The 13,462-nt window shown below is 37.1% G+C and overlaps 1 protein-coding gene across 2 annotated transcripts in view; it reads right to left on the reverse strand.

The window, feature by feature from the left end:
• CD36 (CD36 molecule) overlaps window positions 1–13,462 on the reverse strand; it is an 80,869-nt gene that overhangs the window by 55,345 nt on the left and 12,062 nt on the right. The window contains exon 1 of one of the 2 annotated variants that reach the window (XM_032761224.2): window positions 464–562. The exons of the other annotated variant lie outside the window; for it this stretch is intronic. The gene's annotated coding sequence lies outside the window, so the exon portion shown is untranslated. Of the gene's footprint in view, window positions 1–463; window positions 563–13,462 lie in introns of those variants that run through there. 2 annotated transcript variants of the gene reach the window in all.

Below are 13,462 nucleotides of genomic sequence, written 5' to 3' on the forward strand. Positions count from 1 at the left end.
AAGTGCTGGGATTACCATGTCTGGCAGGATATATATATTCCTAAGAATAAAAGATGGCTGCACACGAATTTGCCCTATTAAGATATTCCTCCACTGTTGCATGCATATAAGCATATGTATTTTGGAGTGCTTAGATTATTTCAAATGTTTTTGAATGCATTCTTACCACTTATTAACGTAACAATTACTGAGAACTATAGTAAAAATCATTTGACTCATCCCTCTACTTTCTTTTAGATACAACTTCTTATTTAAAAGTTTGAAACAGGCTGCCTAAATGCCTACAATACCCCATAAATTCTACTCCCTGAGAGAAGAGAGAGAAATGCAAATATATATTAAACTGGACAAGAACAAAGCAAAAGTCAGATCAAAGTAGGAAATTTTAAGTATTGCAAGCAAAGTGTGAAATCTTACATATTTAGATTAGGTAACTTTACTGTGATTACACAGGCATAATTACCATTAGAAGTCCGATGAAAGAGCACAAGGCCACAAATGTTAATGCACTTTCAGAATGCTAGTTGGGAAGAGCAGGGAATTAACACCGAAGACTCTGGTTGTGTTTGCCCCAAGTGCTGGGTCAAATCACTGCTGTACATCAGTCAGTCCCACCTCCTAGTGTCCAAGAATGGCTGTGGAATTTTGACCGACACTCCTGTGAGACAGTGGTATTCCTAAACCAAAGTAAATCCAGCAGCCAGTGTTTGTTAACCTCTCCAGCTTAAAAATGAGCTGCTCTTCACCCTGGTTCTTTCCTTTAAAAAAAGAAACAATTACTCTGTGACGTCTAAAAGCACACAGAAACAGTCCCCTCTCCAGGGATATCCCTACTTTCTCATAGTAATTCCCTTGATTCATTCCATCCTGTGTCTTTGTTAGAGGACTTTACAGTCCTCCTAGGAACCACGTAACAACATATATACTGGTCTGGGAGAAGAAACAAAGCATCAGTGAATATTCCAGTTTGTGGAAAGCTGGAGATGAGGGCAACCTTGGGCAGGGCCCTGCAAGACTAACAAGTTCAGGCTTATAATAGCTGTTTATTTTGCAATATGAAAGAATTAAGCAATATTTGATGGGTACAATATTATATATGTAACACAAATCAAATACATTAAAACAAAAATAAATACACCCTAAAAATATTAATTACAGTATATGCTAAATGAGACCAAAAATATGGCTTTTTCCCAGAACACTTAAGGCAGACAAAGAATATTGATGACATACATTCTCATACACTCACATACTGAATTAATATTTATCACATGGTCACTATGTGCTCAGAACTCTGCCACAAAGTGGAAGAAAACATGACCCCTACTGTGAGGATTTCTATAATGTACTTCAAATACTTTGATATATATTATTGTGTATATATGAGAGTTTGGTACTTTTAGTCTACTTTCATGAAGTGGACAGTCACCCTGGTTGAGAACATTCATTCTAGAGCTGGTCCCTAGCCTTTAATAGAAGTCCAAAATTTGGTTATTTTTTTATCTCTTTAGAACAGAAGACTGGCATAATAAATAATAAAAATGAGATCTTCAATAGAGAAATTAATGGTATCAGAGATTTATGAACTGGCTAGAATTATTACTAGATAAGTCTCTACTTTTACATAACAGAGTAAAAAAAAAAAAGTCTACCAAGGACTATTGTCTAAAGTTTAGTTCAGAGATTGCCTGTTGTCTAGCTATAGATTTTAGAGCATTCTTGGTTACTGAAGTTACCAATATTTACCAAGACAACCCAATAATGCTGTCTGTCCAAATTGGCCTAGGTAATTAAGTGTTGCTAGGTAGTTTCTAGAAATGCAGCTTATACACAGAGGACAATTCTTTATATAAATGCATGTGTAGAAGACCACAAAATCTCCTGGAATAATAGGAAATGCACATTTGTTCGGATATAAATAGCTGTGACTCATAGTTTAAGGAACTTTCCCCTACTTCTGGGTAGAATACATTTCTTCTCTTTCCTTTCTTGTTTTCTCACTGCAGACATCTAGTCCTACAAATGAGGGTTCAGAGACCCCCAGAGTTACAAACTCTTGTTCTAAATCATCCTAATGATTATTTTTTAAAATATAACTAGAATATTGCTTTGTTTTGCTCCTTTTTCTATTTCCACTTTTTATCTCTTTTTAACGTCTTTCTCCAAGTTCTGCTGTAATGTTTGAGACAGTATTGCTTTAATTTTTGGTGGATGCCATTATTCTTCTTTGATCTCCTTCAGCAATGCTAGTGATGTAGGATTTTTCTTTTTGGTCACTTTGCAAGCCGGGGACCCTCAGCGAGCCATGCCCCACCTGGGCCTCTCTTGGCCACACTGGCGTGTCCCAGCTTATACCAGCATTAAGCGGTTCACAAGCTCTTGTCTCGTGCCCCAGAAGAATGAGGATATGGTGAATATTGAAGGGTGAGGAAGACAGAGAATAATTTTATTGAGTGATGGAACAGTTTTCAGCAGAGAGGAGATGCAGGGGTGGTCCCCCTACCTGAAGGTGGGAAAGTCCCCCATGTGGCTGGGTCTGGCGCCTTTTACGGACTCAGAAGGAGGAGTGTATGCTGGTTGTAAAAAAAGGTTAAAGCAAAGACACCAAAGGTGGGCACGACAGTGTAAAAAACCAATTTGGAAAGGGGAGATATATATAAAAATAGGTGAAGGGTGGGGATCAACCAGAGGAAAGCATGCCAAACAGGAAGACAAGTTCTCAATGCAGTCTGAGGGTTTAACTTGTAGCGTGGCTTTCAGGCTTTAAACTGTCTTCGGCTAGAGGTGGGATTTCAGCGGGGACCTGCCGCTATCTGCCTAGGCATTTGGCTGCCTCTTGCCATTCTCACTAGTTAACTTAATATTAAGCTCCTGGATAACTGGAACAATTTATACCTTTTTTTCATTTCCATACACTGTTACTAGTGCCCTGTTACTAGTATGAAGTTAACTTTTAAAATTATTTTGAATCTCTAGTGTTCTTTGGATTTTTTTAAAAAAATATATGACCTTTAAATTATTTAAATTATTAAACATAATACCTTATTTTTGTTCTAATACATTTATTTATTTTGTCCCTCACATGTGAGACAACTTGAAAAATTCTATCAAGGGGACAAATATTTATTCACCTATTACCACGAGTCAGCTATCATGTTAAATGCTTCCATGTATTATTTGTCCCAAAGCATTCTATAAATTATTGCTAGTCACATGTTTACAGATGAGATAACACCAGAAAATGTTAAGAAAATTAGATAAATGTAAACATGCCCAGAATATAGGCATCCTCTGCAGATACTGGAAGTTTGGTTTCAGACTGCTGTAATACAGTGAATATCACAATAAACTGAGTCACACAAATTTTGTTTCCCACTGCATAGAAAAGTATGTTTACCCTATACTGTAGTCTATTAAGTGTGCCATACCATTAAAAAATATACATACTTTAATTTTAAAATACCTTATTGCTGAAAAAAAGCTAACAATTATAATCATCTTTTTGCTGGTAGAGAATCTTGCCTGGATATTGATGGCTACTGACTGATCTAGGTGGTGGTTGCTGAAGGTCAGGGTTGCTGTGGCAATTTTTTAAAATGAGACAATAGAGTTTGTCGTATCACTTGGAAAAATCATTTGCCTTTTCTATAGCATGCAATGCTGTTTGATAGCATTTTACTCAAAGTAGAACTTCTTTTAAAACTGGGACAATCCTCTCAAACTCTGCCACTGCTTCATCAACAAACTTTATGTAATATTCTAAATTCTTTGTTGTCACGTGTGGTGTTATGATATATATTGGTTTTAGTCCACCTTTTCTGGTTCATATTTCCCTTAGCCCTAGTTACAAACTTTTTGTTATCATGTATATCAGGCCTCAGAAAACAGAATCTCCCTCCAGCCCTCCTTTCACTTGCCCCAAGGCAGGACCCTAATCTTTCCCCTCCCTTCTGATTGTTAGTGTCAAGACTCTCCCCAGAGAGGATCCCACCCTATATCCTGGGAGAAGGAACGCTGAAGTCAGGAAGCTTCCATAAAAACTCAAGAGGACTGGGTTTGGTGAGCTTCTTGATAGCTGAATGCTGGGACGTTCCTAGAGGGCGGCATGCCAGGGAGGGCATGGAAGCTCCACACACCTTCCCCCATACCTTGCCTGATCCATCTCTTCATTTGTATTCTTTATAATAAACTGGTAAACATAAATAAGCATTTCCCTGACTTCTGTGAGCTGCTTCAAGCAAATTAATCAAACCCAAAGAGGGGGTAATGAGAACCCCAACTTGAAGCTGGTCGGTAGTCCTGGAAGCTTGGACTTGTGACTAGTGTTGAAAGAAGCGGGCAATCTTGGGGACTAAGCTCCCAACCTGTGGGATCTAACTATTTCCATGTAGATAGTGTCAGAACTGAGTTGGATGACATCCAGCTGGTGTTTGCTGCTTTGTGTGTGTGTGGAAAACCCCCACACTTCTTGTCATGGAACTCTGCTTTTGTGATGATTGTTGTGGCATGAGGCAGAGGAAAAACATGGTTTATAGAGTTTTTCCCTACACATCATGTCAACAATGTTCATAGCATCTTCACCAGGAGATTTCATCTAAAAAAAAAAAAAAAACAAAAAACACAAAAAACACTTTCTTTGCTCAATTAGAAAAGCTACTTCTCCTTCACTGAAGTTTTATCATGAGATTGCACCAATGCAGTCACATCTTCAGGCTTCACTTCTAATTCTAGTTTTCCTGCTCTTTTCACCACATCTATAGTTATTTCCTTCTCTGAAGTCTTGTAACCCTCAGTCATCCATGATGGTTGCAATCAACTTCTTCCAAACTCCTGTTGATATTGATATTTCAACATTTCCTATGAATCACAAATATTATCAATGGCATCTGGAATGGTGAATTACTTTCAGTTGGTTTTCAATTTACTTTGTCCAGATCCATCACATGAATTACTATCCATGGAAATTATAGCCCTTTTTTTTTTTTTTTCTGTTTTGAGACAGAGTCTTACTCTGTCACCCAGGCTGGAGTGCAGTGGTACAAAATAGGCTCACTGCAATCTCTGCCTCCCAGGTTCAAGCGATTCTCCTGCCTCAGCCTCTCGAGTAGCTGAGACTACAGGTGTGTACCATCATGCCTGGCTAATTTTTGTGTTTTTAGTAGAGACACAGTTTTGCAATGTTGGCCAGGCTAGTTTTAAACTCCTGACCTCAAGTGACCACCCGCCTCCTATTTCTTAAGTAATTAGTCTTGAAAGTCAAAATGACTCTGATCTCTGGGCTACAAAACGGATGTTGTGTTAGCAGGCATGAAAACAACATTAATTTTATTGGACATACCCATCAAAGCTCTCAGATGACCAGCTGCATTGTTAATCATCAGTTGTATTTTGAAAGAAATCCTTTTATCCTGAGCAGTAGGTCTCAACAGTGGGCTTAAATTATTCAGTAAACTATGCTGTAAACGGATGTGCTGGCATCCAGGCTTTGTTGTTCCATTTATAGAGCTCAAGCAGAGTAGACTTTGAATCATTCTGAAGGGCCCTAGGATTTTTATAATGGTTGTAAGCATTGATTTCAATTTAAAGTCACCAGCTGCATTAGCCCTTAACTGGACAGTCAGCCTGTCCTTTGAAGGTTTGAAACCCCAGGCATTGACTTCTCCTCTCCAGCTATGGAAGTCCTAAATGGCACCTTTTTCCAATGGAAGGCTGTTTTGTCTGCATTGAAAATCTATTGTTTAGTGTAGCCACCTTCACTAATGATCTTAGTTAGATCTTCCAGAAAACTTGCTGCAGCTTCTTCACTTGATGTTTTATCTTGCACTTTTATGTTATGGAGACAGCTTCTTTCCTTAAACCTCATGAATCAACCTCTGTGAGCTTCACACTTTTCTTCTGCAGCTTCCTCACCTCTTTTACTTTCATAGAATCAAAGTGAGTAAAGACCTTCCTCTGGATTGGGCTCTGTCTTACAGGAATATTGTAGCTGATTTAATCTATCCAGACCACTCAAACTTTCTCTATATCAGCAATAAGGCAGTTTGACTTTCTTATCCTTCGTGTGTTCACTGGGGTAGCACTTTTAATTTCCTTCAAGAACTTCTTCTTTGCATTCACAACTTAGCTAACTGTTTGGTGTCAGAGGCCTAGTTTTCATCCTATCTTAGCTTTCAATATGCCTTCCTCACTAAGTTTAATCATTTCTAGTTTTTTTATTTAAAGTAAGAGATGTGTGACACTTCCATTCACTTGAACATTAGAGGCCATTGTAGGGTTATAAATTGACCTAGTTTCAATATGGTCATATCTCAGGGACTAGGGTGGCTCCAGGAGAGGGAACGAGAAAGGGGAACAGTGTAGCAGTCAGAACACAAACAATATTATGTTTGCTGTCTTATATGGTACAGTTTGTGGTGTCCCAAAACAACAATAGTAACATAAAAAATTACGATGACAAATCACCATAACAGATATAATAACAAAAACGTTTGAAATACTGCAAAAATGACCAAAATGTGACACACAGACATGAATTGAGCTCATGCTGTTGAAAAAAATGACACCAATAGACTTGGTCAAAGCAAGGTTTCCACAAACCTTCAATTTGTAAAATAGTAATAGCTGCAAAGCACAACAAAATGAGGTATGCCAGTAGTATGCGGTAGGTGACCTTGAGGTTATGCATCCAGTTGGCTGGTGATATCAAAGATTAGTAGGAAAACATAAGGATATGATATAGTTTGAATAGTTGTCCCCTCTGAATCCTTGTTGAAATTTGATCCCCAAAGTTAGAGGTGGCGCCAAATGGGAGGTCTCTGGGTCATGGGAATGGATCCCTAATGAATGGCTTGGTGATGTCCTCCTGGTAATGAATGGGTTCTTACTCTATTATTAAATAGTTCCCATGGTATCCAATTGTTAAAAAGAGTCTGGCACCTTCCTTCCCTCTCTCTCCATGTAATGCCTGCTCTCCTTCCCCTGTTGTCATGGGTGGAAGCTTCCGGAAGCTGCTATCAGAAGCAGATACTGGTGCCATGTTTCTTGTACAGCCTCCAGAACCATGAGCCACAAATAAACATCTTTTCTTTATAAATTACCCAGTCTCAGGTATTTTCTTATAGGAACATAAAACTGACTAAGACAGAATGCACGGTAAAGTACAAGAATTTTCTGGTTCATGTCTAAATCCTTGCCTTTTGTCAATATAAATCTCTCAACAGATGCATTTGTCTACACAACTTTGATGTTTTAAAATTATTTTCGTTATTTCCATATACAGATATCAGTTAAAACGTTTATTCACAGTCATTTATTTTAATAAACTAATTCTTCTTGAAACCAGATATTTCTGGGTCCAGAGAATTTAAACATAAATAAAATCAGTAACACCCTAGCTTAATGGTAATAAGCTTAGACTGACATTCAGAAAATTATAAACTAGCACAATAGATACTATCATGGAAAGTTTATAGCACAATCTACAAAGGGAGAAGGTTTTAGGAGAGATGGCAAGCTCCGTAGAGAAAATGATATTCCAGCCTCTTTCTCAAACAAGAGTCAGAGATCAATTACCATCCATTGGCCAATGCAGTGGAGGGATAAAGGCAGAGGATATTTCCCCATCCATAGAAAGATTTAGCAATTTTTACCAGAGGCCAGGGACTTTGAGAAAGAAAACATTAAAAAGTTGTCATCGTAACTTCAAAATAAGTAAATCACTTCAAATTAATTGAGCATCTGCTATGTTCAGGCATTATTAGGAAAAAGCGTGTAATTTTCATCTTACAATTCAAAAACAATTAGTTTTAAACTGCTAAAAGTTCTATGTTGACTTATGTGAAGAAGCACTAATACAGTCTAAAAATTCTGCTTCAGAGCACAAAAATTTTACCTAATGCTATAAACTGAAAAATTACTAGATGGATTTTATAACCATCTTTATTATTTGGTAACTTTAGAGCTGACTTATTATATAAATATATCCAAGTTTAATTTGAAAATAATGAAAGCAAAGTTAAAGGTCTATATATAAGTTTGAAAGCATTTTAATGATTTTTAAATCTAAAACTATTCAAGCTTAAAATATTAGGAAATATTTATGGCAGTTATGAATTCCTTTGCTCTTTTGTTATGTAAATATTACAAAGAGTTTAGTATATTTCAATGACTCTTACTATGGATAAATGCGTATCATCTTACTGTGAATGTTAGCGGTGAGAAAAATCAAACACTTATTATTCAGGCCTGAGAAAATGAGAAACCCGAGATTGTATAAATAACAATTCACAATAAAATAGAAAGTAAGACATTCTTAAAAGGAATTAAATACAGAATTTTTTTTCCATTTGAAAGCAAAGATTAAAATATTTTAAATAAAATTTTCTTTTTCACCCTAAAGCATTACTAATATCTGGATAGCCTATATTGTAGCACTATGTCACGGAAGTCAGCTTTTTAGAAGTGCTTTCTTCTAATCGCCTTTATTCTCCTCTCTTTAAAAGTCTTTTGGCAATCCCATATCACTCATTTTAAAATCTATTTTTCAAGTGCCACATAAATACAATGCTTTTCTGTTGACTTTCATTTCCAAGCTCTACTAACTTTACCAGGAGCAGAAGCCAGAGTGAGGGCAGCCCACTCCCTCCATGCGTAACCCACTCACTGGATTAGACAAAAATATACATTAAAAAAAAAAAAAAAAACTCTTGCTCTCCCGTCAAATAAGTGATCCCCAAGGTCCCTGGACCACAGATTAGACTCCTTTTGCCCTGAACTTATTTGAGTTCCAATGTTTAAGCCCATGAATAAATTTTCAGATATATGAGCAACCTCCTAGAATGAGGCCACTGGGGAAGTAATAATTTAAATTTAATTGCAAAATCCACCTGAATGGTATCTTGTGCCCCTTCCTCCTTTGGGCTAAGTAGAACCAAAGCTGTTTCTGGTGAGTGGCTTTTTTTTTTTTTTAAATTGAGACAGTCTTGCTCTGTCACCCAGGCTGGAGTGCCATGGTGCGATCTCAGCTTACTGCCAACCTCTGCTGCCTGGGTTCAAGCAGTTCTCTTGCCTCAGCCTCCCGAGCAGCTGGGACTACAAGTACGTGCCACCATGCCCGGCTAATTGTTTTGTTGCTGTTTTATTTTTAGTAGAGATGGGGTTTCGCCATGTTGGCCAGGCTGTTTTCGAACCTCAGACCTCAGGTGATCCACCCGCCTCGGCCTCCCAAAGTGCTGGGACTACAGGCGTGAACCACCATGCCCAGCCTAGTGAGTGCTTTAAAAGTCATTGCACTTAGGTGCAGAATCTGACTGGAGGACAGGTGGCATAGTTTCGTTGTGTATTGATTGACTTTTTAAATAATCACATCACCCTTTTTATTCCTTGTAATATCGCTTCATAATTAATTTGTGAAATAATGATAATCTTTTCAGAAACACATTTATTGAAAAGCCCAAGTTGTATTCTTTTACACTAGTAGCTAATGCTGAGAGTGTTTACTGCAGACCAGACAGTGCCTACCACAAACAAGACCCTATTCTGAAAACATTATAGGGCCATCTAAACTGATTTTCACAACACTTTAAGTGTCACTATTTTCACAGTATTACAAATGGCAAAAATGATGCTCTGTGAGGTTAGCTAAATTGCTCAAGGTCAAACAGTGCTGAGCTAAGAGTTAAATGCTGGCTGCTGCATTCAGACCCTGAATGCAGGGTCTAAATATATATATCACACTATAATCTATTACTATCCATATGAAACAATGTAAAAAAAACCAAAAGCATTTATGAAATTTATAAAATTTGTCCTAACAATATTCATGAAAGAACATGTACTGTGCATGACAGAAAATAGTAATCATCTTTACATAAATGGAATAAAATTCTGTCCTAAACTAAGTAATTTTTGCAATGAATTTAGGCATGACCAACTTTTGGCACTTTACTATCTTATCAGTCTGACCTTTCTCTAATGACAAAACCCTAGAAGACCACAGCACAGATGTAATCGAAAAGAATATCATAGCCAAGTGAGAAACAGAAACTTCAGCATCCAATGTACGTTTGAAGAGCTTGTTTTTCTTACAACAATTTTTTTTTTTTTTTTTTTGGAGACAGAGTCTCGCTCTGTCATGGCACAATTTCGGCTCACTGCAAGCTTTTCCTTATGGGTTTAAGCAATTCCCTTGCTTCAGTCTCCCAAGTAGCTGGGACTACAAGCGCCTGCCACCATGCCCGGCTAATTTATTTATTTTTATTAGTGATGAGGTTTTGACATGTTGGCCAGGCTGGTTTCGAACTCCTGACCTCAGATGATCCACCCACCTCAGGCTCCCAAAGTGCTGGGATTACAGGTGTGAGCCACCGCGCCTGGCCCTTAACAGCAATTTTACTTTTTAAAAATTATTTTGAGGATACATATATTTTATGTATTTTTTTAACTTTTAAGTTCAGGGGTACACACGCAGGTTTGTTACATAGGTAAACTGTGTCATGGAGGTTTGTTCTACAGATTATTTCGTCACCCAGGTATTAAGCCTAGTACGCATTAGTGATTTTTCCTGATTCTCTCCCTCCGCTGTCCACCCTCTGAAAGGCCCCCGTGTGTGTTGTTCCCCTGTATGTGAGGACACATATATTTTAATTTTCAAAAATTGAACTCATGTAAATTAGAATAGGACCTACTGTGACAGAAGTTACTTCCACTCTTTCCACCTCATCTCTCCTCACTGAGCTCTGACTTTGTATCAGATATTTCACGTTTATGTGATTATAAAACCTCTCCCAAGCTACAGAGGTTGAATATTCATTAGTCTTAGCCACAATTCTCCTTGATAATGAGATGTATACCAAGCATATAACAAAATGCTGACATTGAGGCATAGAAACAAGTCAGCTACAGAGCTGCAGTGATAGTTTTCTGTTTTAAAAGACTGAAACAAGACAGAAACTTGTTTCTTACTGCCGTTAGGCATTGTTATATAAAGACATGATCCTTACAATTGCCGTAGCCACTTTGCACTTGTAGGGTAACAGTAAGAAAAACCAACCTAGGGCCCTATGAATTAAGTAATATCAATGAGCCTAAGGATGATTCCAAGCTGGTTAATTCAGTCTGTTGACTCATTATATGAACAAATAAAAAGTACCCAAGAAACTGCTTCTTTTGGACTTTGTTACTTGCAGGCAAAATCATCCCAAATGATAACAACTGGAGACTTAAGAAAATGTTTGAGATTTATTTTCATAGTATTTGTCAAATAATAACTTTTCTCTAGAGAAATCACTTTAAAATATTAGACTGTCATACCATCTTGATAACACAATTATCTTCTCAAATTGCATATGTGTGTGCACATACACACACACAGATGGTCCCCAACTTACAATGATTCAACTTACAACCCTTCAACTTCACAATGGTGTAAAAGCAATATATATTCAGTAGAAACCATAGTTCAATGCTAGATTTGATTAATTACATGACATAGTCCACATTTTATTCTAAAATATGCTCTGTATTAGATCATTTTGCCCAAATGTGGGCTAATGTAAGTGTTCGGAGCACATTTAAGATAAGCTAGGCTGAGCTATGATATCCAGTAGATTAGATATATTAAATGCATTTTTACAACAATATTTTCATATTTTTAACTTACAGTAGCTTTATTGGGATATAACCCTAACAAAAAGTCAAGGAGTATCTATAGAATCAACTCTAAAGAACAAAGAAATACCACAAGATCTCCTATTGCCTGGAAAGATAGATTTCTTTAAAGGAAGAAAGTGTTACCTGTTAAGGCTTTAAAATCAAATCAAAATTAAATCAAAATTCAAAATAAAATTAAGTCCAAGCTTCTATCCTTCCTAAAAACAGAATTATCCTGACAAATGAAAAGTGATATATAAAATTAACCAATCTGAAACAAAGAAAGCTATCACAGAAACCAAGAAAGAGTCTTCCATTTGTTTTGGTAAGACTATTAGAGAAAACTCCAAGAGTTTTCATGAAGCTTCCCGCCTTAGAATTTTTTGGGAGAAATTCTGAAGAGTAAAGAAATAATACAATTCCAAGTTGTGAGTTAAGAGAAAGGAAACTTGCTAAAGAACTAACTTATTTATTCAAATATTAACTGACCTTTAATCACACTCCAGGCTTTGAGCGTGGCACTGGCATGCAAAGATGAGTAAAATATGGTCTTGAATAGATTGGGATTTTGTTGATAGGAGATAGATTGTAAAATAACAGAAGGGCTTCAATGGATGAATAGATATTTTCTAATCACAGAAGATGGAAAAAGGGCAATAGAAGCAGAAAGAACAACATGTATGAATTCAGAGGCAAAAAGGAAGTGATATGCTTGCAAAAGTACAAAAATGGTTTTCAGGGAAGTGGCAAAAAGTGAGGAAAATGGGTGGATACCAGACTTTGAAGCCCCCTGCATGATATTCTAAGGAGCTTGAACTTTATTCTGTGAGCGGAATAGAACAATTAAGTAGTTATAAGTTGGAGGAGTAACAGGATACAAGTTTGTACTTTTAAAAGGTCACACGAAAAGCAATAAATTGGGTTGAGAAATTCAGCTAGATGACTAATAAATGAATGCGGGAAAGACACAAGACCCTGAACTAAAACTTGTATTCAGCCTAATGAAGGGAATGTGGTCTCATTCTAGGCAGAGTTTGGATTAACGGGAATGTGCTTGCAGTTTATAGTGGCAGCCATGGCAAAGAGGGCCGTAAAATTGAAAAGCACGCCCTAAGAGTCATTATCACAAGTGGGAGAAATACTTTTGGTTAGCTTTCATCTTGATGGCATTCTGGAACATAACAGCAGGGGTAGATAGAAGAGAGGTAATGAAAACTGGATACGCCCCTATGCAAGCAGAGGGGAAAAAAACACTGAAGGTCAAAGGGACAAAGGACTTAGCATTTCTTTTACATTGGCATTCGTTGAAGCGACAAATACAGTATAAAGCTAACAAGTAGCAGAGCAAATAACAAGGGCACCCACAGTTTTCAATTGATATCAGGAAATATTTAATCCCCCAATTTCCCACTTCACATTATAAACTGGTATATTGGAATTGGGGTCAGGAACTCAGATTTGGTTTCCAAGGAAGGGCAGAATCGGCGAAGTACTTCAGTGTCATGGTGGGGAATTTGAGGGAAAGATGGAGACGTGAAGAAGAAGCAAAGATTAAGATACAGAGGGCTCCCCTGCAAAAAAATCACAGACTAATGTACAAGAGACATTGATAATTTCATTTTTATTCTGGAGTCAGGAACTGGACTCAAGTAAAGAAGAACCTCATCAGGAAGAAGGAATGAATAAACTAATTGTATGAACCTGCTTTTTAGTGAACATATTTATAGATTCTCTTGTTGGTCAGTGGGTGTATAAAATGTAAATACATTATGATGGTCTAAAAATGTAGTATAAAGAGTGAAAGAGAACCTAT

This window comes from Hylobates moloch, unplaced genomic scaffold, assembly GCF_009828535.3.
Source record: "Hylobates moloch isolate HMO894 unplaced genomic scaffold, HMol_V3 SCAFFOLD_1, whole genome shotgun sequence".
NCBI lineage: Eukaryota > Metazoa > Chordata > Mammalia > Primates > Hylobatidae > Hylobates > Hylobates moloch.